The sequence below is a fragment of the Protopterus annectens genome, chromosome 2.part1, assembly GCF_019279795.1.
Source record: "Protopterus annectens isolate FY-2018-M chromosome 2.part1, PAN1.0, whole genome shotgun sequence".
Lineage (NCBI taxonomy): Eukaryota > Metazoa > Chordata > Ceratodontiformes > Protopteridae > Protopterus > Protopterus annectens.
The window spans coordinates 657,971,169-657,996,080 of record NC_056729.1 but is presented as its reverse complement, the minus strand read 5'-3'; the positions used below and the strand labels follow the sequence as shown (position 1 = coordinate 657,996,080).

The window sequence follows — 24,912 nt, the reverse complement described above, 5'->3', positions numbered from 1 at the left end:
GAGTCAGATCCAAAGCTGAACATTTGAGATACTTAGATTCTGAAAGGAGCATTGCAACCTTTTAATTCTAAAACTTTCACACTATTACTTCTCATGGTAAAAAGTGCCTATTATGTTAAACTGCATCTTCAGTGTGTAGTATATAATTATTCAGAAAGTAAGCTCCTTTGACCTGAAAACTCAAGTTTATTTACAAGTGACAAAATAAAAGAGGTTTGAAAAATAAATTAAGGAAAGCAGTTCATGCACACAGTTCAGGAAATACATGGTCTAGCCAGGAAGTGTAGATACTTTCATAGTTCAGTTTTTTGTACACACTTTTGTATTGTTTCTTCTTCTCAAACAAAAGGTTTGGTACTTACTGGCAGAAAGTGCAATTTACTCACGTTATTTTGTTTGCTTTACCAGAGGTTATCACATAGACAATCAATTTTCTTTGTACTAGAGAATAGTTTCTGTAGCACCTGGCAGCACTTCCTCCAATACAGGGTGTAGAAATACCTTCCAGTTTCTTAACATAGCCTGGAGACTCCTTTTAACATTATACAAACATTGTCTTTCTTCAGTGCTATTGGCCCTTTCTTCTGGCTAAAAAGGTCTCCCTGATCCACCACCTTCACACATTAGAAACAAAAAATATTTTTTTCCTCTGTTTGAAACATTTAGGGATAATATATTCTGCTATAGCAATACATTTGTTCAACCTCCTGCATAATTATTTTGTAGAAAAGGAAGAAACTGACAGCACCACCCTACTCTGTAATCTTTTTCTACTTTTGTCCAAAAATGCAGCATGCACAGGCAATCAGCACAGTCTGCATTCTTCGCAAATATCTACATTAGACCCAGCTCTGTGTTGCAGAAGGTAAGGTCCTAACTGCATCTCAGATTACCCAAGTTCAATTAGTGTCTCAGCTGTTGAAAGAGCTGGGTTGGGGGCTGAGAGGGACATAACATCTGCCAGTGTGATCACTCAGGGTGAGAGAAAGGGGGATGTATTTGATGATACAGATAAGGCAGGGGACCACTGCCAGAAGCAGGTCAGTGGTCATGGAAGGAAGTAGGCATGGTCTTGTTAAGTAAAGATAGGCTTTGGTGGATATGTGTATGAAAACTTGAATGCTCCCATGGTGATGTGATTGCTCGTGTCATCATTAGGGGAGGGAAGGGGAGGGGTTAGGGAAGTATGAAAAGTCCCCTCGTGGCTGCCTGGTTGATGTCCATGTTTCAGCAAGCTCAAACTCAATATGGAACTGAATGGGCACAAGAGCAGCCAAAGCAGCCGCTCAATGGTTGGCAAGCATGAGGTACAAATAAGGCACAGAGAAAAAACTCTCTACTTGTGGATCAATCAGGTCTTTGAAGGAGGTATCTGACTTTTATTTCATCTACTTAAATATCGGTTTCCTGCAGACGCCTTTCTTGAGTGCAGCAAACTGAAAGAAATACCAAATGAAATATGTCAGAAAGACTCTCTTATAGTAATTTCCAAACACATTATACATTTCAACAATTTATTATCACATATAAGAATATGCATAAAAGATATTACATGACAGCATTTGCATTACTATAGGTCAACTGCTGATGAGAATACCACATGCAAGCCAAAGGAGAGTAGTATTTCCTGATTTTCTCTGCTTAAGGTCAAACCCATTTTGCTGCTGGAATTAGAACATAGAATTCGGAGGTGCGATCAAGGAAACTCATGGGAAAATTCAGTTAAGGGGCCGGTATAATGATTAATGTGTTCACCTTACAGATTCAAGATACAGGGTTTGATTCTCAGCTTGGAAATGGAAACTAGCTAGGCTTAAAATGGCCCACAAGGGCATCTAGCCTTTTACTTTTCTATAAACAGGAAGTATGGATGAAGGAAGTGTATTAGTAGGGGGTGTTTAGAGGGGTATAGAAGATGGCATTGATTGTGTTTTTAATAGAGTGGAGTGTTGTGGATAACAGACCGATAATGCTTGCTTGATGTTGGGAGTTAGGTATATGGATGTTTAAGGAGTAAATGTTCATTGCTAAAGATTAATTACTGATATTAATTAATTGTGTTGAAAATACATTTCCGGAGCTAATCATGTTGAAAATAAAGATAGGATTTTAGCACAGTTATGGACAATCTCTAATTAAAATGATTATGAAGATATATGGAAAAAAGAAAGAGGAACTTGAAAAGAAAGACGGGACTAGAAGTTGGCTGATTAGTGAAAAATATGCCTACTGTTAGAGACAGTTACTCTCTGCTTCATATCAGTAAGGCTTGCTTTTAAGTTGAAGAAAATAGAAGGTAGAAGAGTACAGATATAATTTAAACCTGGATTAGATTTAGTTTGGTGTCTTCACTGGTAATATATGTAAGTGTTCGTTATACTCCTCACAGAAGAGCCAATATACCTTATAGTATATGATGTTTGTTCCTTTAGGAATTATATAATGGACTGTGTCTTGTTTGAGAAGATTTCCTTCTTTATATATATATATATATATATATATATATATATATATATATATACATAAATATATATATATATACATATATATATATATATATATATACACACACACACACACACACACACACACACACACACACACACACACACACACACACGTATAAAAGGTTAATTTACATGTCTGCTTATGCAACATAGTTGAATTATGTCATGTCCTTTTGCTTCTACATTATGCAAAACATGTTGGTGAAAGTTTATGAGTGGTACCTCTGAGAAATGTGTTTACAATTTAAATTTTTGTTAACGTAGTTCTATAATTGTGACATTTGTATGTTTTAGATCTTGCACCTTTGCTGTTTGTTGTGCAAAATGAATAAAAAAAACGATTTAGGAAAAAACTTCAAATCTACAATAAAAATCCAAAAGATCCAGTTTACATCACAACGTTTTTAATTAGCACCATTTAAATCTGTGCCATTTCAGAACAGAGATCCAATTTTTAATGTAGATTAATGTAATTGATTGCATAAGTTGCTAAAATTAACAGTTACATAAATAATGTTGCAGTAAATCACCTTAGCAGCCATGTTTAGTTATGTTAAGGAAAAAAGAAATGAGAATTGCAGTATGTGTGGCAATTCAGTGGCTGTGTCACCTCTACTGTAGATGTTTTCTGTACTGCTTCTGTTATTTCAATGACTGCAGACTCACTGAAGAAGTTATTGAATTCAAAGTTTGTCTTGCCATATCTACAGCTAAAGTCTAGATGGCTTCACAATACACATTTTGGATACAAAAGATATTGGTGAAGAGAAGAGAAATGGCAAGTATCTTTTGATTTAAGTGTTTTGCTGGGCTATGCGCAATCCTCACTTCAGCTAATAATTTTGTCAGTGGAATCACACAAGGGAATGAACAGTGTATATAATGACTTTTACAAAAAAATGAAACAATGCACATGGCTTTTAATACTGCAATACTTAAGATCTGTAGAATAACTTACCTTGTGCTGAAGGATCTAAAACCTAATATTATATTTCATCTGTGTCAGGCATAAATGAACTTACATGTAAAGAGGCTGGAATGAGGAAGCATTTAAATTTACTTATATATTGCTAAAATTATAGATTAAAGCAAATGAAGTAGCTTTGAAGGAAATGTCTACATAATTAAATGATCTAGTTTGCAGTTTTCCCCCAAGACTAGCTTCATAAAATGAAGGTGGATTTAGATAAAAAAAACATCCTTTTATGCAGAGCTTACTGAATATAAACATAACAATTTCACTGTGATACACACGACTATAATTGTGATGACATCTTTCTGGAAAAGAAGCCATGCATTTAATAGTTTATGGGCTAACAGATACAAGAGTTCTGCTAGCAAAGAGAATGCTAATTTAATTTAATTTGATTTGGGGAGATGGATAGTTGAATGAAAGCAGTTCCAGCAAAAGCCATTACATCAAGACTATTTGTTAAAATACTGGTTAATAGTGGTCAAAACTAGTTTGAAGAAATGTAACGGTTTGATATTGACTTTCTCAAAAGTCACATTCATTGTAAGGTCATTTTTTGAACCATTGTTTTCAAATAAGTACAGACATCAGTGACTTTAGGATTAAAGTTGGAGTCTAGACTATGGTTAGTTTTAAGTTAGGTTTATATTTAGTGTCATGATCACATTTAGGTTAATGGTTAAAGTTAGTTTTAAGATAATGGTTATGCTTGTGGTTAAGGTTGTGCTTATAGTTCAGAGAATAGGCAAGAGGGAGCTGGAATTTACTGGAGGAAGCTGGCAAAGGAGCCAAGGTATTGGAAACAAATATATGGAGAGAAAGATAATAAAATAGGAAGCAGCCAAGAAGATATTTACACTACAGACTAAAGACTGTCTTCCCAATCAGGGATTGATATCAGAGTACAGACAAAAAAAGGGATAAGAGAATCCTAAATGAAAGACCTGTATTAGTTGAGTTTTTAGTTTAATCTAGAACAGAAGCTGCTGTTAAAAAGGGATAATTGGTGGGGCAAATAAAATATTGCACAATAACTATAGGAATTTATCAGAGGTGGTCGGAAAATGTTGGGAAGAGAGATTAAATAGGTGATACACAAAGAAACAATTGGAGGACATAACTATGTCTACCAAATATGCAACAACATCTACAAGATTTATGATGTTTGCCTGGAAGTGTTTGCATAGGTAATTTTATACCCCAATCAGACTCCAAATTATTTTTCATCAGGTAGATGGCAAATGTTGGAGGTGTAATGGGGAATAGTTACCTTGGAGCCTATGTTCTTGGAGTGTAATGAACTGGCAGACTTTAAAAATTCCCTACAGAGTAGTTTGCCAAGATAATGAACAAGCAAATGAATTTAACTAAGGAAATTACTTTTTGAGCTGGGATAGAGGAGCTGAACTGTCTATACATTGTAATACCTTGTTAAGCTTAATTCTGGTGGCTGCCAAAAAAAGCAATTACTAGAAAATGGAAATCAAAGTCTAAACCCACCATACTGGAAGTAGTGAATATTGTAACAGAGATAAAAGTGCATACATGACGTGGGATCTTTAGAAAGGGGTAGTAGTAAATTACATAGGAAAAAATGGAAATTGTGGGAACAATACATGCAGAAAAATGTTTTGGAGGAGGAATGAGGTTTAAGAGAAGGCAGGAAATGAGCAATTAATGTAATGTTGGGTTGCTTATTTTGTAAAGAACATTATATGTGATGCATAATGTTTAAAAATGTAAACTTGTTAATACAGTTTGATTACTTTTATATAAAAGTAAATTTGCCCATGTCACAAGGGATAACTCAATAAAGGTGTTTTTTTAAGGTTGTGCTTATAGTTACATTTAGGGTTTGCTTTACGGTTTGCATAGTGTTACTATTATGGTTAGATTTAAGGTTAGAAACAGAGTTATGATAACTGGATCTCCAGGTTATCAGGTTAGTTTTGCTTCAAATGCAGCCTTTTTGTCTTTTGCAAGCAATTCTGTAAATAAGTCTATATATGGATGGTGTATATATTCAATGAATTTGTATTTCTTTCTTATAATAAAATTATGTATAATTATTTGTTTCACTGGGTTTTGCACATTTTCAGTGTATCTGTATTTCCTCAAAAAACTTTTTTTCAAATACATTTGAATGATTTCCATAGCATTTATACATAACATTTTTAATAACTATGTACACTATTTACATTAGCCTGACACTATAACAGATATTAATGTATACAGTTACTTTATAAGTATGTCCAATACATTATCAGAGTGTCTGATCAATTATTGTATGGTGTCAATCAACGACAAAACTTTTCCCAAGGGTTGTTGATAAATGGCTTTGGATAAATTCTTAGTTCTTTAATTTTAATTTCCAATAATGCTGTGATCTTCAGTAGGCTGTAGAAGTCTTCCAAAGTTGGTATTGTGTTTGTATTCTATCTTCTTGTTATGCACTTCCTTGAAATTGCAAGTATAGTCCATACTAGGTACATGTGTGACCTATTCAAATGAGGACCTTCATTCACATTTAATAATACAATTGCTTTAGTTAAATAAAATGATTGAAGTTTGTAGAAAGTTATTAATACCATTCCAAAATGGCTTAATTTTAACACAATCAAAGAAAATGTTGTTCCAATATATATTGTGTATTTACTCACATCTCCAACATATTCCTTTTATGGAAGAACTAACTTTACTGATTCTGTCTGGGGGTAAGAGTGCTCTGTGCAAGCATTTCCAATTAAAAAACTTTCCAGCATTGTGTAAAGGATGTATATTTTATCCATAATATGATATTTGTTTGAATATCTTCATTTAACCGTATTATAGTTCCAATATGAGGTTTTAGGTGTTGTTTTACAGTTTATCAATATTTTGTAAAATTTTGAAATACTGTTTCCCATGTCAGAGTCATTATATGATTTCATATATGTATTTCATAAATGTAGGTATTTCTTTAAATGAAGAATTGTTAATTATTCTACTTAAATTTTGTGAATATGACAGAATACTCTGTAAAGTTAGTCAGTCCTGTTGTGGAATTTTTGATGTTGTTTTTATTACTTGCATATCTAAAACTTTTAGTTCTTTGATACATTGGCGCCAACAAACAAATCCTTTCTGTTCCCAGGAATTAATAATTTCTCTAAATATTTTATGTGAAAAGTTCTTTATGACTATAAATGGTGTTAAAGATCAAACCAGATTTTTAAATCTATATTTGCATTAATAATTTTCCTAAATGAGTCAATGTAATAATTAATCATATTAGTTCTAGTGGGTTTAGTTATGTTATATTGCATACTAATACATATGTGCCATGGCAAATTGTTTTTATCTATTTGAAATTTTTTTTGTAAATCAAATTAATTTATTAATATTATGGTTAGCAATTCTTTCCAATTTGAAGAGTAATTTGGACTTATCCAATCTGAGATTGTTTTAGATATTGATGCTTTTATATATGTTTCTACATCAAGAAAGTTTAATCCTCCCTGTTTCCATGGTCTGATATGATGTATTAAAGCTCTTCTGTTTCTTTTGAGAAACCATAAAAATTTTATTAGGTATGAATTTATTTCTTTAACTATATTCATTTCTGGTAACAGTTGTATTGTCTAGGCTATATATAGGATCTTGTGCATTTAAACCATTTTTATTAACTGTAGTCTATCTTCAAATGTTAATATTAATTTGTTCAGTTTTTCCACAGAGATTGTAATTGTGTTGATATTTTATTTATTATTTATTTTTATTTTATATTTGTTGACCGGGAAAGTCCAACTAGGTTCCACAGATCCTGTTTTCAGCAGAAGCCTGGGGAGAAATGCTCCAGAAGCATGTCTTTAGAATGTGGGATGAAACTGGAGTACCCAGAGGAAACCCACGCGACTGCAGGGAGAACATGCAAACTCCACACAGAAGGCACCCCAGCCGAGAATCGAACTGGAGAACCTCTTGCTCTGAGGTGACAGCATTAACCACTGTACCACTGCGCCTCCAATGCATATTATTGCAGTTTTTTTAGACTAATTCATTATTATCTTTGCATAACTTAATTCCTAGATATTTTAAGGTAGATTCTTGTTTCCCTATGATGTGATCCCTTTAGTCTGCAGTTCTTTTTTTTTATTTAAAAATAAAAATTTTGATTTTGATTTATTGAAATGAAGTCCTGAAGTCATGTGAAATTTGTCAATTAATATATCTAATTCTTCTAATGTCTTTTTTGTATTAGATAATGTTACTAATATGTCATCAGCAAATAGCATTACTTTAGAATTGTATTGTTCATAAACATCTATTCCTTTGATTTTTATATTATTATGAATTGAATCTGCCAATATTTCAGTAGCCAGAGCAAATAGATTTGGTGATATGGGACATCCTTGTTTAGTACTTTTTGTTATATGTATAGATTCAGAGGTAAAATGACCTAACTTGACATATGCGAAATTATTTCTATATATATTCTTTAGGAGATGAACAAAGGATACAGGAAATTCAAATAGCATTAGGATTTTGAATAAATATTCCTAATTTAGGGAATCAAAGGCTTTCTCTATATCTAAGCCAATTATGAGTGTTTCTTTATTTTCTTTATTAACTTAATCTATAAGAGAAATGATCCTTTTGATATTGTCATGTGTGTGTCTATGATATATAAATCCAGTATGATCATTAGTTAATATTGTCATAAATATCTTATAGTCATTATTTAATAATAATATAGGATTATATGAGGTACAGAGGTTTGGGGATTTGTTTTCCTTTAGGATTGGTGTGATTAAGGAATATCTCCAAAAGGGTGGTATTAAAGCTTGTGACTGAATTTCTAATAGAGCTTTATGGAAGAGGGATAATATCTTGAAGGAAAAAGTTTATATATTTCCATAATTATGCCACCTATACCTAGACCTTTATTATTTTTACCGTCTTTTATTATATCTGTAATTTCTTTGTAGGATATGGGTACTTGCAGATCTAGTTTTAATTTTTCTGGTATTTTTCATATTAGAACATTTTTCATCTAGATTTAATTGATCAATATGTATAGTTTCTTTTCAGAAATGTTCCATATAGTGATTTATATAGGCATCAAGAATGACACCTATATCTGAGACATTTTCCCTTTCTTTTCATGGAAGATATTTTTAATGTTATTAGCTTTTGATTGTATTTTGATTCTTGTGTATAAATTATGTAGATATTTGGGAGAAGTGGTCAAGGTATTCATTTTTAGTTTTTTTAAAGCTAAACTAATTTTATGTGTTAGAATTCCATTGTATTTATTGTGTAATACTTCTAATTTCTTTTTCATCTCCAAATGATTTTGATTTTTTTTTCAGCTTTTACTGCTAAAAGTTTGGATTGTAGCTCTAATAATTCAGAATCGCATTCTCTGATTTTTTTATATCAAGTTAGGGTTTTACCGCATAGGTAAGCTTTTAATGAGTCCCATATCATTATTTTATGTATCTCTGTGGTATAATTAATATCCAAGTAGAACTGTAATTCAGATAATAACCAGGGTTTGAACTCTTTAATTTTAGTTATATATGTTGGAATTCTGGGGTTAAAGATTAATGGTTTATACCCATTTTGAAGTTTTATTATCACTGAATTGTGGTCTGAAAAGGGTCAGGGAGTGACTGAGAAATTAATTATTTTAGAGTGTAAGTCATGGGCAGCAAATATTTTATCTATTCTAGTTTGGGTACCAAATCTGTGATCTTGATGGGAAAACAACAAAGATCTATCTTCTTTAAATTTGAAAGTATCTACAAGATGAAATGATTCTAGCCACTTGTTTAAACCTTTTGATACAGCAGATGTACACAGCGGTCTTTTATCTGTAGTTTCAGAAATATCAAATATACAGTGAAAATCACCTCCTAATATTAAGTTGCCTTTATAATTATTGAAAATTAAATCCAAGTGTTTTTTAACAGTTCCTGTTCCAATGCCTGGGAACCAGTATGGATTGGCTAGGGTCCATATTCTGTTATTATATTTAACTATTATTAATGCCATAAGGCCTTCTTTATCTTCATACTTATAAATGATTTCTGTGTTAATCACATTTGTTTTCCATAAAATTATTACCCATTTTGTCTTTGTCTTATAAGTGGATTGCACCAATATCATATATTCCTTAGGATTCCATTTGTAATTGTCATTTGTTTTGAAATGAGTTTATTGAAGGAAGACAATTTGTGCTTTGTTCAGTTTTAAATATTTCAGTAGATTTGATCTCTTGCTAGGATTGTTTAAGCCATTGCTATTTAAAGATAATAAAGTTAAATCCATCTTAGGTTATTTAGACTATGTATTTTTTTTGTTTTGTTTTATTGTGACTATTAAACATTTTCCTCTGATAACTATAAAGTATATGTTTGAGCATTTAATGGAAATTGGCAGTTTTATACTTTGAGTGTTTACCAATAAATTAATGTTTTGGTTAGGCATACTAAAAATGTTTTTGTGAAATAACAAATTTAAATTAATAAATGTTAACAAAACTAAGATCCGCACTAGCCATAGAATGAAAATCATTCCTAATCTGATGGATAAACCTAAATCCATCAGATTATCACTTATACCTTGACAATCCAGAACATCTGAGCTCCATAAATTGAATTATCATATGGAGAATATTTGCAATAGGAATAAGCAATATTTATATTATTCTGAACAGGTATACTACTATTGTAGATTAGACAGAATTCTAATACAATATAAATGTCTACTTAATGTATAAGCACTTAATATTTACATGAAAGATAGATGAAAAGCAACTCAAGCATAGTAAAGATCATATATAAAACCTCAGTAAAAGATTATTTAACATATTCACCCTTACTGATGAAATCTTTCAAAATGTATTACTTAATATAAATAGATGGTAATAATATTTATACCTAATGTTTATAATACAATGTATTTTTCTCGATATATCAGAAGTTATATTTCATTGTTTGCCAGCATTTAAGCAATCACTTTGTTTGTTGCTAACTACCTTAAAGCATCAAGTTTGTTTTATGTGAACATTGATGAAAGTTAGTGCATTTTAATTATCAGTGCATTCCTCTTCCCCCCATTTCCTACACATAAGGATTTTCATATCTGTCATTTCTTACTATAAGATGAGTGAAAACATAGGTTAAAAACAAAAAAATCAGTTACTGTGATTAATGATTACAAATTCCCTTTCCATATTTATAAATTGCCATTTTATAGCATATACTGAAAGTTTTTAGATTTAAATGGCAACATTTTATTTTGGATAATCAGCAAAGGTTAAACTGAGTGATTATTGTCAATTTAATACTATTTGTTCAGAATGTGATTGTTACATTCTGTGATATTCCTAGTTCAGGCTTCTATTGTTTCCCTTGAACAACGTTGTCAGTTTGATGTCAATTATGAAACATTAGTTACCTTGGTAACAGCTTAAGTATTTTGCATGGTCAAGATGAGTTACAAAACCACAATTCAAGTTAAAGCAATTATATGACTTGTTATGCACATTTACTTATATGAGAAAATCATCATGGTTCCCCTTGATGTTCAGTATAGTGTATATCATTTATGACAACTTAAAACAGTGGTGTTATTATACACAATCCCATGTTATTAAACTGTCTATTGTCAATTTAATACTATTTGTTCAGAATATAATTGTTGCATTCTGTGGCATTTCAGGTACAGGCTTCTATAGTTTCTCTTGAACAACTTTTTCAGTTTGATGTCATGTATAAAGCATTAGTTACCTTGATAACCACTTAAGTATTATATATGGTCAAGATGGGTTACAAAAACTACAATTTAAGTTAAAGCAATTATATGACTTGTTATGCATATTTACTTATGTAAGACAATCATCATGCTTCCCCTTGATGCTCAATGTAGTGTATGTCATTTATGACAAGTTAAGACAATAGTGTTTTTATACACAAGCCAATGTTATTAAATCTTGTCTTTAATATCTAAATTCAGCAAACTGCTTCATCTTATATGACGATTATATATTTTATGTCTAGATTTACTAAAATCATACATTACATAACTATTTTGTGTGTGTGTGTGTGTGTGTGTGTGTGTGTGTGTGTGTGTGTGTGTGTGTGTGTGTGTGTGTGTGTGTGTGTGTGTGTGTGTGTGTGTTTTGGCTGTTGCTTAGTTATTTGAGACACCACAAGTTGTAATGCTTGTTCTTATTATTAGTTCCTTCCAAGCATGTTTATACAGTCTATAGACTTTAAATTATGAGACCTTTCTAGTTTCTTATTTGCTATAAGTATATTTCCATCCTCACATACACACATATCAGTACTTCAAACACAGGCAACAATGCCCATACAGTTTGCCAGAATACCATTCACTAGTTCATGTGGTATGTTTCTAAGATGTTATTAAAATATCCAAACCAATATTTGTCCTGTTCCATTTTACCAGCCTGTTCCATGCAGTGGCCACTCTGCCAGTGAACCACTCAACACACCTTCCATTCCCACAGATATTTCCTTGAAGGAAATCTGATGACTCTCTAGCACTTCTCAGCAACCCCAAACACACCTAGAATTAGCTATCCCCACATGCCCAACACGTCCGACCAAGCTCACCTCCCAGACCATTGCAAAGGGTACTGCACAAGACCAAGTGCTCTTAGTCTTTCACAATAACTCAGACTCCCACTCTTATGTAAGTCCTTAATGTGTTTGGACCAAAATACATTTTAAATATAAAACTGCGCTTATTAATTTTTATTTATTTATTTTTATCAAGAATCAACTTAATGAGCTAAACGAAGTGTTGGAAGACCATCAATATGTGTACATGTGGTTTAAAGCAGCCCTTTTATTATATATATATTTTTTTAAACCAAAAACTTCATTGCCGAGAATCATCTTGGAGGCTCCTCAGAGCCTTTAAGCATTATCGTCACTCTGTCTCCATTACCATAGCAACCTGGGAGCATCTGTTTCTGTTAGTGTGTCTGTGTACTGCATACCAGAGGCTCACAATGCACCTGAAGCAAAGCTTCACTTCACTGCAACTTCAAGCCTAAATTCCCTTCCTTTCAGTGAGGCAGCAGCCATGAAAAGAACGGAGAGCAAACAGATAAAAAAAAAAAACTCCTAACAAGCTGCTACAACATGAGATAACACATTCTTCCAGCCTTCCCAACTCTCACTCAGCAGATCTATAAACAAACTGTTCTCTTCCAAAATATTCCAAATCACAGTTTTATTCATCCCATTCCCCTGGATCCAGGCTAAACCACCAAATGTCTCTTCCTAATACACAAGCATCAGTAAACCTTGATCACAGGCCACAACCCACAGCTTCCCGGAGATGAAAACTGCAACATACAACAGCTGCCAGATACAGCTGCATCCACACACATCATGTCAGGCTTAATCAAACAGCACTCAAAGCTATGATACCTGCCATAATTGATATTAACTATGTTTAGACAGAAGAATAATAATGACATTTGTACTAGCTGCCAGATACAGCTGCATCCATGCACACCATATCAGGTTTGATCAAACAGCACTCGTAGCTGGGATACCTGCCATAATTGATATTAAATATATTTAGACAGAATAATGATGACATCTGTGCTAAGAGTTTGCTACTATTATTTACTTAGGATATACATGACATTTCTAAATCATACTTTAACTGAAGAAGGCATTAGTCTCCATGTCAGCATTTTTTCAAAACACTCTACTGTTACTGCTATTATATATGATGTTAATTTGTTACATTTGAGTCTGAACTCTGATGAATGGTACATTGTTGAATTAGCTAATTAATTACTTAAATTATTATAAGTAAAATCAATGAAAAATGAACAAGATAAGTATTCATTGAGTTCAAGTAGGGGAATAGAAACGTCTATGTTTGTATTATATGTTGCTTTGTTCGGCTTATATATAATGTAAATAGTAACCCATCTTGACCTACCTTGGTTTGTTAAGAATTATTGGACTCTTTGAGCATTCTGAATAAATCATTACTGTTTCTCAGTTGTTTAAGAAACCCTTCTTTTTTTAAATAAAAACAGATAGCAAGTGATGTACCATATCAGTTGATACTTTGAGAGATGTAGTTGTAAGAGTTATTTTTTTGGGACAGCTATCTTGGAATCAGTTTTTTGTTTCTTCTTTCTAGCATCAGTCCAATGATTTGTTTCTTTTATTCTTTTAAGAGTAGGGGCCATCTATTCAATTTCTTCTGGGATATACACTATGCTGTTGTTTTTGATGAATATAGTAGCTTTTTCTAAGTCACTAAAGGTACTCATCACATTGGCAAAAAGTAGCTTTATCTTTGCTGAAAAGGCCAGCTGTGCTTTAATGTTATTTTGTTTCAACAGTTTTATTATTGGCCACACTTTTTTCCTTTGTTCTAGTATTCTGGAAGAATAATCATTGTCAAACCTTATCAGGCATTGATTGTATTTTAAGGGTGACCTTCTCCAAGCAGATTTTAATATTAGTTCCTTGTCCAGAAATTAAAGACATTTTATAACTATGGATCTAGGTGGAGTATTTGTTGAGTTAGAAGTAGGTTTCCTCAGTGCTCTATGCACCCTTTCAATTCCAAATGAAAGTCCCTCTTTCAAGTCTAAAAATTCAGGAATCCAGGTTGTTAAGAATGAAATAATGCCTTCACCTTCAGTGTTTTCAGGCAGACCAAAGATCCTTATGTTGTTTCTCCTTTCCCTGTTTTCTAAGTCATCTATTTTGTTAAGCAGCCATGTATTCTGTTTAAGCATAAATTCTTTTTGGAATCCTTCCTCTTTGAGTCTCCCTTCAATGTCATTTAGAGAAGTCTCTATATTTGTTATTTTTGTATGGTGTTGCTGTAATAGTTCTTTAAGAGTATCTGTTTTTGAGAATTTAATTTAAGATTTTCAAAGTCATTTTTAAAGCTATCCATCCTCAAAGATAGTTCCTGTAAGGTAGATGTCATCAAGTACGGTTCTTTTTTCAAAGCAACATCTGGATGAGAATTTCTTGAGATTTTCATATTCAGTGACTCAATATATCACCAAGTTACTTGACAGGAAAATTGTTGTATATCTCCACCAAAATTGATATTTATGTAGTTTAGTAGTTTATCTATAGATTTCTGATGTTTTAAACTTGAAAATAATACATTTTTCCTATATTATTACATTAGTTTATGGAGCTCTCAAAATTCATTGCTCTCAGTTGGCCATCTAGGCTCCGCCTCCTCAGTATATCTGTATTTCAATGATTTACAGCTAAGTGGATTAACTTATACTGCCTTTGATGTTACTACTTTCAAAACATGTCCTATAAACAATGTTGTTTTAGTAGACATCAGCATAATGGGGAAAATTAAGTGGACAAAATATTCAAAACTAGGTATAATTAAGGCATGGAGTTTCAGGATGGGATGGTGGAACCTCTCTCAGATTGAACTTAACGCCTGAAATAATTTCCTTGCTTGGTACAAGAAGATCATTTATGCCTTTCCAACATCTGGATGATTTAAGTCATACTGTTTTTTTGGCATTAAGAAGAATATTATAATGACAAAACAGATTTTTTTTGGATAAAATAAGTAGCTGTAGTTAGTAGTAACCAGATTATTTTGGAATAGTTATACACATTCTGTTCATTACTTTTCTGCACCATCTACATTCAAGTCTACTACTATGAATGATTCTGTTGCACCTTTAAAAAGTCAAATGTTACATGTTAGCTACCTTATTCACAAAGTCCTATACTTGTAGCTATAATATTCAGAAAGAGTGTATTTCACTAACAATACTAAAAACAAGAAAAAGTATTTGAATTAAAGATTGGTATAATGTTATTAGACAAAAGCAATCACTAATTAAGTAGTCAAAACTGTAATACAGAGCTTTACATTTTATTAACATATCATTTTCTGATAGCATTTAAAAGAGCGTTATTAAGCTTATAACTATAAAAGCAAAATACCATTTCTGAGTTCATCATAACAAATGAGTCAAATCAAGGCAGAATTAACAGAGTATTCTGGATATGTGTGTGTGCGTGCGTGAGTGTATAATATGAATACCTCCACATGTTCCTTTTTAAACGAGATGTCAAATAAACTGTTATATAAATTACAAGGTTTTGTATCAAAGAAAGATCTGGTCAATATCCTAGCAAAAAGCATTAAAAAATGTGTATTTCAACAAAGACTCGAATCTAGACCAACTGGATCACTATTTATCTACATAAATTGCTGTTTTTGTAAACAATAACATTATCCTAATAGTGTTTCTGGAGGAAGAGGAATGGTAGTGTTCCAGAAATGTCATTTACTATATCAAATGACTTAAAGTGGCTACTGTCATAATCCCACTATCCAAGCTACTTATCTACCACATCTGGCATTGAGGACAAACTGGTTAATTGCCCAGTGTCCTGAATATATTGGAGCCCCCAGCTACTAGAAAAAAAGCATGCATTTTAGTGAAGCATGAGACAGAGCTGGAAAGGATGAAAATTCAACTATAGTAAAATATCTTTTCTCCCAGCTGGCTATGTTGGCCATGCTTACAATGACTTCAGAAACACTGGTGCAAATATTTTTAAGTTTGAATATGTTGACCCTCATGCTGTTAGACTTGCAAATGTGAAACAATTCCATCAGGGCTCGATTTGTGGTTGCCTTGTAGGTTATGCATAGGTCACCCCCTTAATATTAGGTACAAGACAGAGTAAAGGGATAGGGCTTTCAGTCTACCCATACAGAACAAATTGTTTACACCCTGTATTTTATTTCTGAGGAAACTCTGAGGTCACTCCAGCTGTTGTAAGTGCCTAGTCAAGTACATGCAAAAAGGTGCACTGTACTTGATTATTGGTCTGATGAGGTCTGAGTACAGTGGGACTATAACTTCCTTGGATTTGGATATCATACCTTTACTTATAAGCTGTGCCACATACAAGAACTTCCTCACCACTGTGGACACATGGTGGTCAAAGTTCAGGCTATTATCTATCTGCGTACCTAGATCTCTCACCTCTGAGTCCACACTTAGGGGTATACTATTAATTTCATAATCTGAAGGGGTATTTGACTTCCCCAAGTGTACAATTATGCTTTTTTTGCATTTACATAAAATCTATGAGTAGTGCAAGGACGATACATGGCATAAGGTGCACAGCATAAAATAAACACAAAAACTTTAATATGGTAAGAAAAAACAAATCATCTACAAATCTAGAAAAAAAAACTAATTAAAGGGGCAAATCTGCTATGATTTAAAACCATATTTTCTTCCCAGTTAGCTAAAACAATGTTGGCATAACTATTTGCACATGGTATGCCCATAGCTACACATTTTCTTTGACTATAGTACTTATTATCAAACAGGAAAACATAGCTATCTAATATTAATTCAATCAGCATAGGAATTAGATTAATCCTCTGCATGTCATATTGGCTTTTGTTGCATAAGTAAGATTTAACAGCATGTAACCCTTGGTCATGGGACATTACTGTAACATTTATTTATTTTTTATTTATTTATTTGCAGTTGGTTTACCAGGATAGTCCATTGGGCCAAAAAGAACCCGTTTTCAATGGAGTCCTGGGGAGAAAAGCTCCAAAAAACAAAACAAACTAGGTACAAACAATAGCATGATAATAACAATAATACAATAGTACAAGATACAGACATATGAGTTTGAAACTTCAGGAAACATTCAAACAATACTCAAAATATTTAAAAAACTCAAAACTTTAGGAATTCAAACAATACTGTTTAGAGAAAAGTGATGTTACTTTACACATACAGAGTGGTTATTTTGTAAGGAACATAAGCTTATAAGGTACAGTCAGGTAACATGAGTGTGAAGGAAGATGTAAATACCATATTTTTACGAGGGGTGGGAGCAAGAGCATTCCCATTTTGGCCTTTTATGAGGGGTGGGAGCAAGAGCATTCCCACTGGGACCTTAGATACATATGAAGAGATTTTTTAAACATGTTATGATTGGGAGTAGTGCGAATCAATGGTGGGAGTGAGTTCCAGAGACGGGCTAGGTTAAAGGATAGTAAGTTTTTGCCTGGAGGACGAGTTGGTCTGTGTACTTCTAATAGGTTTTGGTTGTTAGACCTTAAAACTCTATCGGGTAGGTGCATCCTGAAGGCGGAAGACAGGGAGGGACAGAGAGATGGGTTGAGAATGAGCTTGTGGGCTAAAGTTAACTGAGTGTAGTTGAGTTGATTAGATAACTCAAGCCAGTTTAGTTTTCGGAGAGAGGTGCAGTGGTGGGTGGAGGACCTGTGGCCGTTTGCGAACTTAGCGATTTTGTTATAGCAGGAAGACAGTTGTTTTTTTAGAGAGGACTGAAGATTGGTTAGCAGAGGAGCTCCATAGAGAAGGGAGGGGATAAGAAAAGAAGAGGAGAGAGTGATTTTAGAGGAGCATGTGAGGTACTGATTTTGACGATAGAGCATGCCTAGTTTTTGATGGGTTTTTTTAATATTTAGTTGTAGATGGGAGTTGAAGTTAAACTGGTTATCAATTTGGACACCAAGTAACTTGGTTTCAGACACCAGTTCCAGGGATGAGTTATTTTCGCTAGTAATTGAGAATGTGTTCATATCGAAAGGAGTAGTTTTTGAGGGGGTAAATACCATTAGTTTAGTTTTGGAGGCATTGAGTGCTAGGTGGTTTATTTTCATCCAATGTTCAGTAATTGAAAAAGCTTCTTGTGTAAGCTTTTGGAGCATAGAGGGAGATGTAGCTGAGCAGATAATGGTAGAATCATCTGCATATTGGATGATGTTAGAGAATGGAATGGATTTGCGGAAATCCTTTATAAATATACTGAAAAGAAGGGGACCAAGAAAAAGACCAAGAAAAAGAGAATTAATATCTAAAGATACCAATAAACAACTTCTACATAAGGAAATATCCACAATACAAGCATATAGATCCGTAAGAAATAGTTTAGTATCTAAGATGAGAACACATAAATGATTTTTCACAAAGCTTTTATTGTTTTAGTGATTTGATAGGATACTGAGTAATTGATGCACTTTGATAGGCTGAATTTTAATTGATGCTGATTGGTGTTCGGATTTAAATGTTGCATTCTATTGTTTTAGTGGTCTGTAGAAGCACCATCTTTTGGGTGGGAAAGCGCTTACCATATTAAAGTTTTTGTGTTTATTTTATGCTGTGTGCCATGTGTCGTCCTTGCACTACTCGTAGATTTTATGTATTTTAATATCCGTTTGTGCTCTAGGATGTTAATTTGCAGAGGCATAGCTTATTTGTTGTTTTATTATTCTTTGCGTTTAGTTTTAGACCATGGAGCTGGCACTAATCATTTGTCTGTACCAAATCCTTCTTAAGGATATCTTGGGGGATTCGGTGATTGCCCCCAACTTGCAGTCATTGGCAAACTTTGTCAGCCAGAGGCTTTCCACATTTGCATTGGCTTCACAGAAGTATATTGTGAACAGGAGTGGTTCTACCACTCAGCCTTGTGGCACACCACTAGTAACTGGCCTTTTTCTGGATCTGGCTTCACCCATTTTAACAACATGTGTCTTGCCCATGAGGCATATGGCTGTCCATCTGGTGACATAGGGATTTAGGCCCAATTTTGTTAGTATATCTATAATACTTGCATGTGGAATTGTGTTGAATGCCTTGGTCAGGTCAAGGTAGGCAGTATGCACTGTTTTACCCTCATCCATGGCCCTAGTGACTTTCTCAAAGAAGTCTACCAGATATAGTAGGCATGACCTGCCCTTGACAAAGCCGAATTGAGTTGAGTCCAGTGCTTGGAGGTCTCCTATGTCATTATTTATCAGGTCCATGATTATTCATTCTATAGCCTTGCATATAACATGCTTATGGGTCTGTAATTTCCCTGATCAGTTGCTTGCCCCCTTTTATACAAAGAGATGGTTGCTGCTGTCTTCCACTCCACCAATACAAAGCTACTCCAGAGGCTATAGTTAAACAGAGATCCTAGTGGGCCTGACAAGTTCTGTTTCAAGCTGTTTAAGAGGCATCCTGGGATATCGTCAGGACCTATTGAAACCACATCTTCAGTTTTAGAAAGCACAGTGGCTACCTGTTCTTTGGTTCTAATTAGCAACGGAATAGTGGTGGGTATTTCTTGGGGGGGGGGGGTAACTAGAGGTGATGGGTAGATGAAATTTGAGCTAAATTTATCCTTCATGCTTCCTCCTGCTGCTTGAAATCCACATACTTGTAGTGTGAGCAGGAGCTTTGTATATGTGTCAGCAGCAATCTTGAGTTAAGCAATTATAGAACTGTCTTTAAAGCCTCTACATCTCATATGCTCAGAAGATTTACAAATGGCCTGGATCTGAGATGACCAGTCATGCCTCAGGTCTCTGCCAGTTGACCCTAGGGAAGTATGCATGTATTTCATATACACATAGTAATAACAGTAGATGCTACTATATCAGCCAACATGTTTTCAGTATAATACAAAACCTGTTTTTGGCATTTTGATCCCCTGTCTTTCATAAGAATTGGTCTAATTGTTATACATACCTGCTGAGACTCAGGACACCCAAGTGCTGCTCTAGTTGGTAATAAATCCAGCCCTACTTACATATAGTGATGGACAGGTAGGTTTGGACAGCCACCAATCATTACCTAGGATTATCATGAGCTACATGTCTATTGTCACAACCATAGTACTACTCCCATCATCACCACTGCATTGTTTCATTGTGTTCTCCTATCTTCACCATGATTGCATCCTTTTGGATCATCCATTAACTGCAGGCTGCACACCAGCCTATGCAAGGCTTAATGTTGCCAGCCTGCAGTGCAGCCCATACAATTGTTTGACTGGCAATACTGTCTACTCTTTTTATATTTGCATTTGCTGCCTTTCCCCTACTATAAAATAACTCTGGTTTATCTTTGTCTTAACTATTTTCATAGACTGTGTATCTGATATATATATATATTTAATCATTAACTGTAAAATATTATTACAACAATCTGCAGCACTGCATGAACAGAAATACACACATAGACACACACACACACACACACACACACACACACACACACACACACACACACACACACACACACATATACCCACAAATAATGAGTCTCACACCTGCCAACGTGGAGCAATGTAAGCATAAAGTGCAGAAACTCATGAGCACCACCATGTTGACTGAACATCTAATGTGGTAATATGTGTCATGCACCCATTGTAACATAATGCTAAAAGTCACATGACATCTGCAGTATATGTTTGGCCATGTATCACATAAGCATGGCAGCAACATGCTATGCATGCACAAGTGTGCATATACAGTCCAATCACATACATGGCAAACTCCATGGTGGCAGCATTACACAAGTGGATCACATAGACAATACATAACAGTCATAAGAGCCCAACCTGATGGGGATGAACATCATGAATGATCTCCTTGGGCTATTTCCCTGAATGAATCCCACATAGCTTGACCCATACACTGAAGAAAAAACCTCCATCCCATCCCTCATCTGTGTGCAAAAGACATCAGCCATCACCTCCCGGATCTGTGCCCAATAATTGTCTTGTGGTGGTGCTGGGCAGCATCTCCTCCAGGGTGCAGCAAGGACGATGGCATGTGCATGTCCAGCCTCTTACTCATTGCCATCATTGTCTCCATTGTGGTCATTATCATCATCATCAGAGGACTTGGACATTTGTTTGGCATGTGTTCATCTCTGTCATCTGAGGGATGAGGGTCCACAAGTTCAGTGCTCCATCAAGATAAATCACAAGACAATAAAGACAAAAAAGAAAGTACATAATTTGCATTCCTGCAACTATGTGAATACATATCATGCCCACTGTGACACAATGCACAGACAAAAAAAAAGTTTGAAACCTTAGGCGTATAGTCAAGTGCATCACGATATGCAATATAGGTCATTAGTGAAAACCATAACAATGAAAACCACATGTCTATCAGGCCACACATTCCTGTGAAAAGCATGGCTGACAGTAAACACAAATCGATGTACACATCAGAAATCTAACAGAAATTAACTACTATGCCTTCAGCAAGTGATGTCTGCATGTGAGAATAAAGGTATATCAGCATATATTTCAGATGTCATTAAAACCCCATTCTCAAATGATATAGCCTAAAATGATTATATGGGAAACCTGCATATGACACATTCCTTATGTCCTATTATCTATACTCATGGCTGATTTTAATATAGACCCATGTCAGAGTCACTGTATCCCTCACATAATGAGAGCAGGTTACTCAAGGCCATGCCATGAAATGCATAACCCACAGTTTGCCAGTAGTAATCCTGCCATTACCTGAGCACTTGTTTATCAGCCATCACTATGCATGGGAAGCATGCACACAGCCAGTGCATTTACATATCATGACATTTGAAGATAACCATGCCATGACACTGTGTCATGCAACAATGACATGTGTTTGCATTGCAAAACAACACTGTAAAAATGGCAGCATAACACAAGTGCTGTGACCTCTAGTGATTAATTCTTCATGTATGCCCCACTACATTATCCTACTGACTGTTTGAGAAAATATCACTATTTCCATGTTTCCTGTTTTGTATGTGTGCCTTGCAAATTTATGTTGGTGTGTGAATGTCAACTGCAACCCAGGTGTCTATGCATGCAATGAGTCATGTGAACAGGCACCAATTAACATATTCATGTAATGAAGATAAAGTGAGATGATGATCCAGTAGGAAAGAGCTGAGCAAGTGACACTTATTAGCAATCTCTATGTATGACCCTGAAAAATGCAAACAGCATAAAGCTGATTGCTGATTATGTAACAGGCAGTTAGAAATAAAAACCAGGAATGGTTATGTGCACAACTACCCCTATATACAAGATACAAGTGTGTTGTAATCCAGGCATCAAAGGTGGTGTAGTGAGAAGCAACACTCGTACTGAGCAGAAGTGCACAGCAGGCATAAACTGCCAGCAACAGTGTGAACACTGAGACAGCAGACACCCATTCAGTATGTGAATAGACAAGCTATGCACAAAATATTACTCACTGAGCACCACATCCAGACATGCAATGTACCAACATGTGCAGTACAAACAACAGGCAACACACTATTAACTTGCATGTGAACCATCATGATCAAAAGCACTTTGACAGTTACATATAACTGTCATCTAAGTTGTGACATACAATTCAAAACATTACCTTCAGCAAACATAACTTGCTGCTAATTCAGATGTAAACATATTTTTATGAAATTCATACTGGTAATCACAGGGACTGTATAACTATTGCACTTACATTGGAGACGAATGATGGATATTCCTGCATTAGAAATAGTATATATGATAATGCAAAATAAACCATCCTCTAACAGCGATCACATCTATTCTAGGTAAAAATGTGAATAAGTAATCAACACATCGCTCTCCTTGCACTGTTCCCCCAGCCTGTGCATCCACTCAATGCACAAGGCACAATCACTAGCGCACTCCTCATCACCTGCAAAAAGTAAAAACCATGTATGTATGACAATATCTATGTATAAAATAACATTGAATTACATTGATCAGCTCATGTTCTCTAACCTTTAAAATAAATAACATCACAGAATCTGCATACACAGTTTTGGATGTTTCACATATAGTCCATTTAGAAGACAAAAGAACATAGACTGGTGGACCTGATATTCAAACCTGCAACTTTCAGCTATCTCAAGACTCTAACACTGACATCTACCTACCTAGCTAATCCATCTTGCAAGCGATTGTATGGAGGAAATCCAGTTAAATAAATCAGAGGTAGGAATGTGCAGGGATGGGGAAGTAATATGGATTATGGCTTTTGCTTTACAAGATGGTTAAAACAAAGAACAACATGCTGTGCATTTATGAAATAAAACTGCACCCATGAATGCATGTCAGCACAGTGGTCACAACACAAGAAGACAACTCTAAAATTTCAAACCTCATGCAGTGGAACACTGTTACATAACACATAGCTGCTCTTTACCGGCAACTAATAATTCCCGTTTATCACATGTACACAGATGTAGTTTAGCTGGAAGGACATGTATATCTTGTTGGCAAATTAAAACTTATACGTGAAAAATATCCCTGATATCAGGGGATGTCCCTGTTCTACAGTCAGAATGTTTGAACATCTCACTCCCCCAAATATAAATAAGTATGAGAAGGGTGGTAAATTGCAGTCAATAAATAATGATAGGTTATACATGAAATTCAGTTTGCAAATGTTATTGTATTCCACATACATTTTTGCAGAGCTATCCCACTATGTTCAAAGCTGTATGCATAAAACTGTGTTAATAGAGCTGCTGTTGGCATAACATTATGGATAATGAAGTTATCCATAGAAATCCAACCAATAAACACTGTAGCCGTAAGCATGTGCAAAATATCTGTAAATATCAGCAAACAGGTATCTATACAGGAATTTACAAATATTCTACACAGAAAAACTGGCCAAAGTAAGATTGGCATCCCCATGTGGATTTTAACCCACACATAGCCATAATACATGCATCTTAGCCTCTTGCTTTACAGGCTGAAGTAACACACTTTCCTTCTTCGCAAGCTGCTATTACATGTGTCTATCTGGATTCCTGCAGATAATGGAGGAATACTCAAACATCAGACTCCTAAATGTTATAACCTAGGCCCTCATGCTCCACATAACTGCTAGTTAGCATCAAGTTTTGCAATGTAGAATATATGAGTAGACACTCAGACCTGCATTAGTCTTGTGTTAAATAAACAGGATTGTAATAATACTGTGCATTTTGTAACACAGAATGGACTAATAGATGCTGCATGAGTTAATATTCACACATACACACGTGGACTGTGCGATACTCTCAAAGTATTAACAGATAATGGAAAAATGCATAGTCATCAGCGGCCTAAAAGCTATAGGTATCAGTGATACATGACCATACTAGATGCGTGAAATAATGTACTTATATGTTGGGAAACAGAAACATCTAAAATGTTTAATAGTATGTACATGATAAACAATATTAAACAAATAAACCCCATGGGAATTAAACCCATAATTATAGGGAGAACAGTCACCTTGCCTTTTTGATTATCCACATGACGTAATTGTCAGAACAGCTAGCTAGTGGGTTTAAAAGGCATATATCTGACATATCCAACACAGCTATATCTATGATTTCCTTAGGAATGTACAGGTATACACATTCTTCTTTGTAACATTTACTGTAGGCATCAACTGAGTCTCTCCTCACCTCTGCAACCCTTGATGAAGATCCTCAGCATCCCTCAGATGTAGATCATTATAGTGGCTGTGAAACTGCCTCCTGTCCTGTAGATTTCCATACAATGTTGATGTTCCCTTAAAGTACAGTTCCAG

The 24,912-nt window shown here is 34.5% G+C and overlaps 1 protein-coding gene across 1 annotated transcript in view; it reads right to left on the bottom strand.

The window, feature by feature from the left end:
- EFR3B (EFR3 homolog B) overlaps positions 1-24,912 on the bottom strand; it is a 2,101,782-nt gene that overhangs the window by 838,256 nt on the left and 1,238,614 nt on the right. The window lies entirely within an intron of this gene.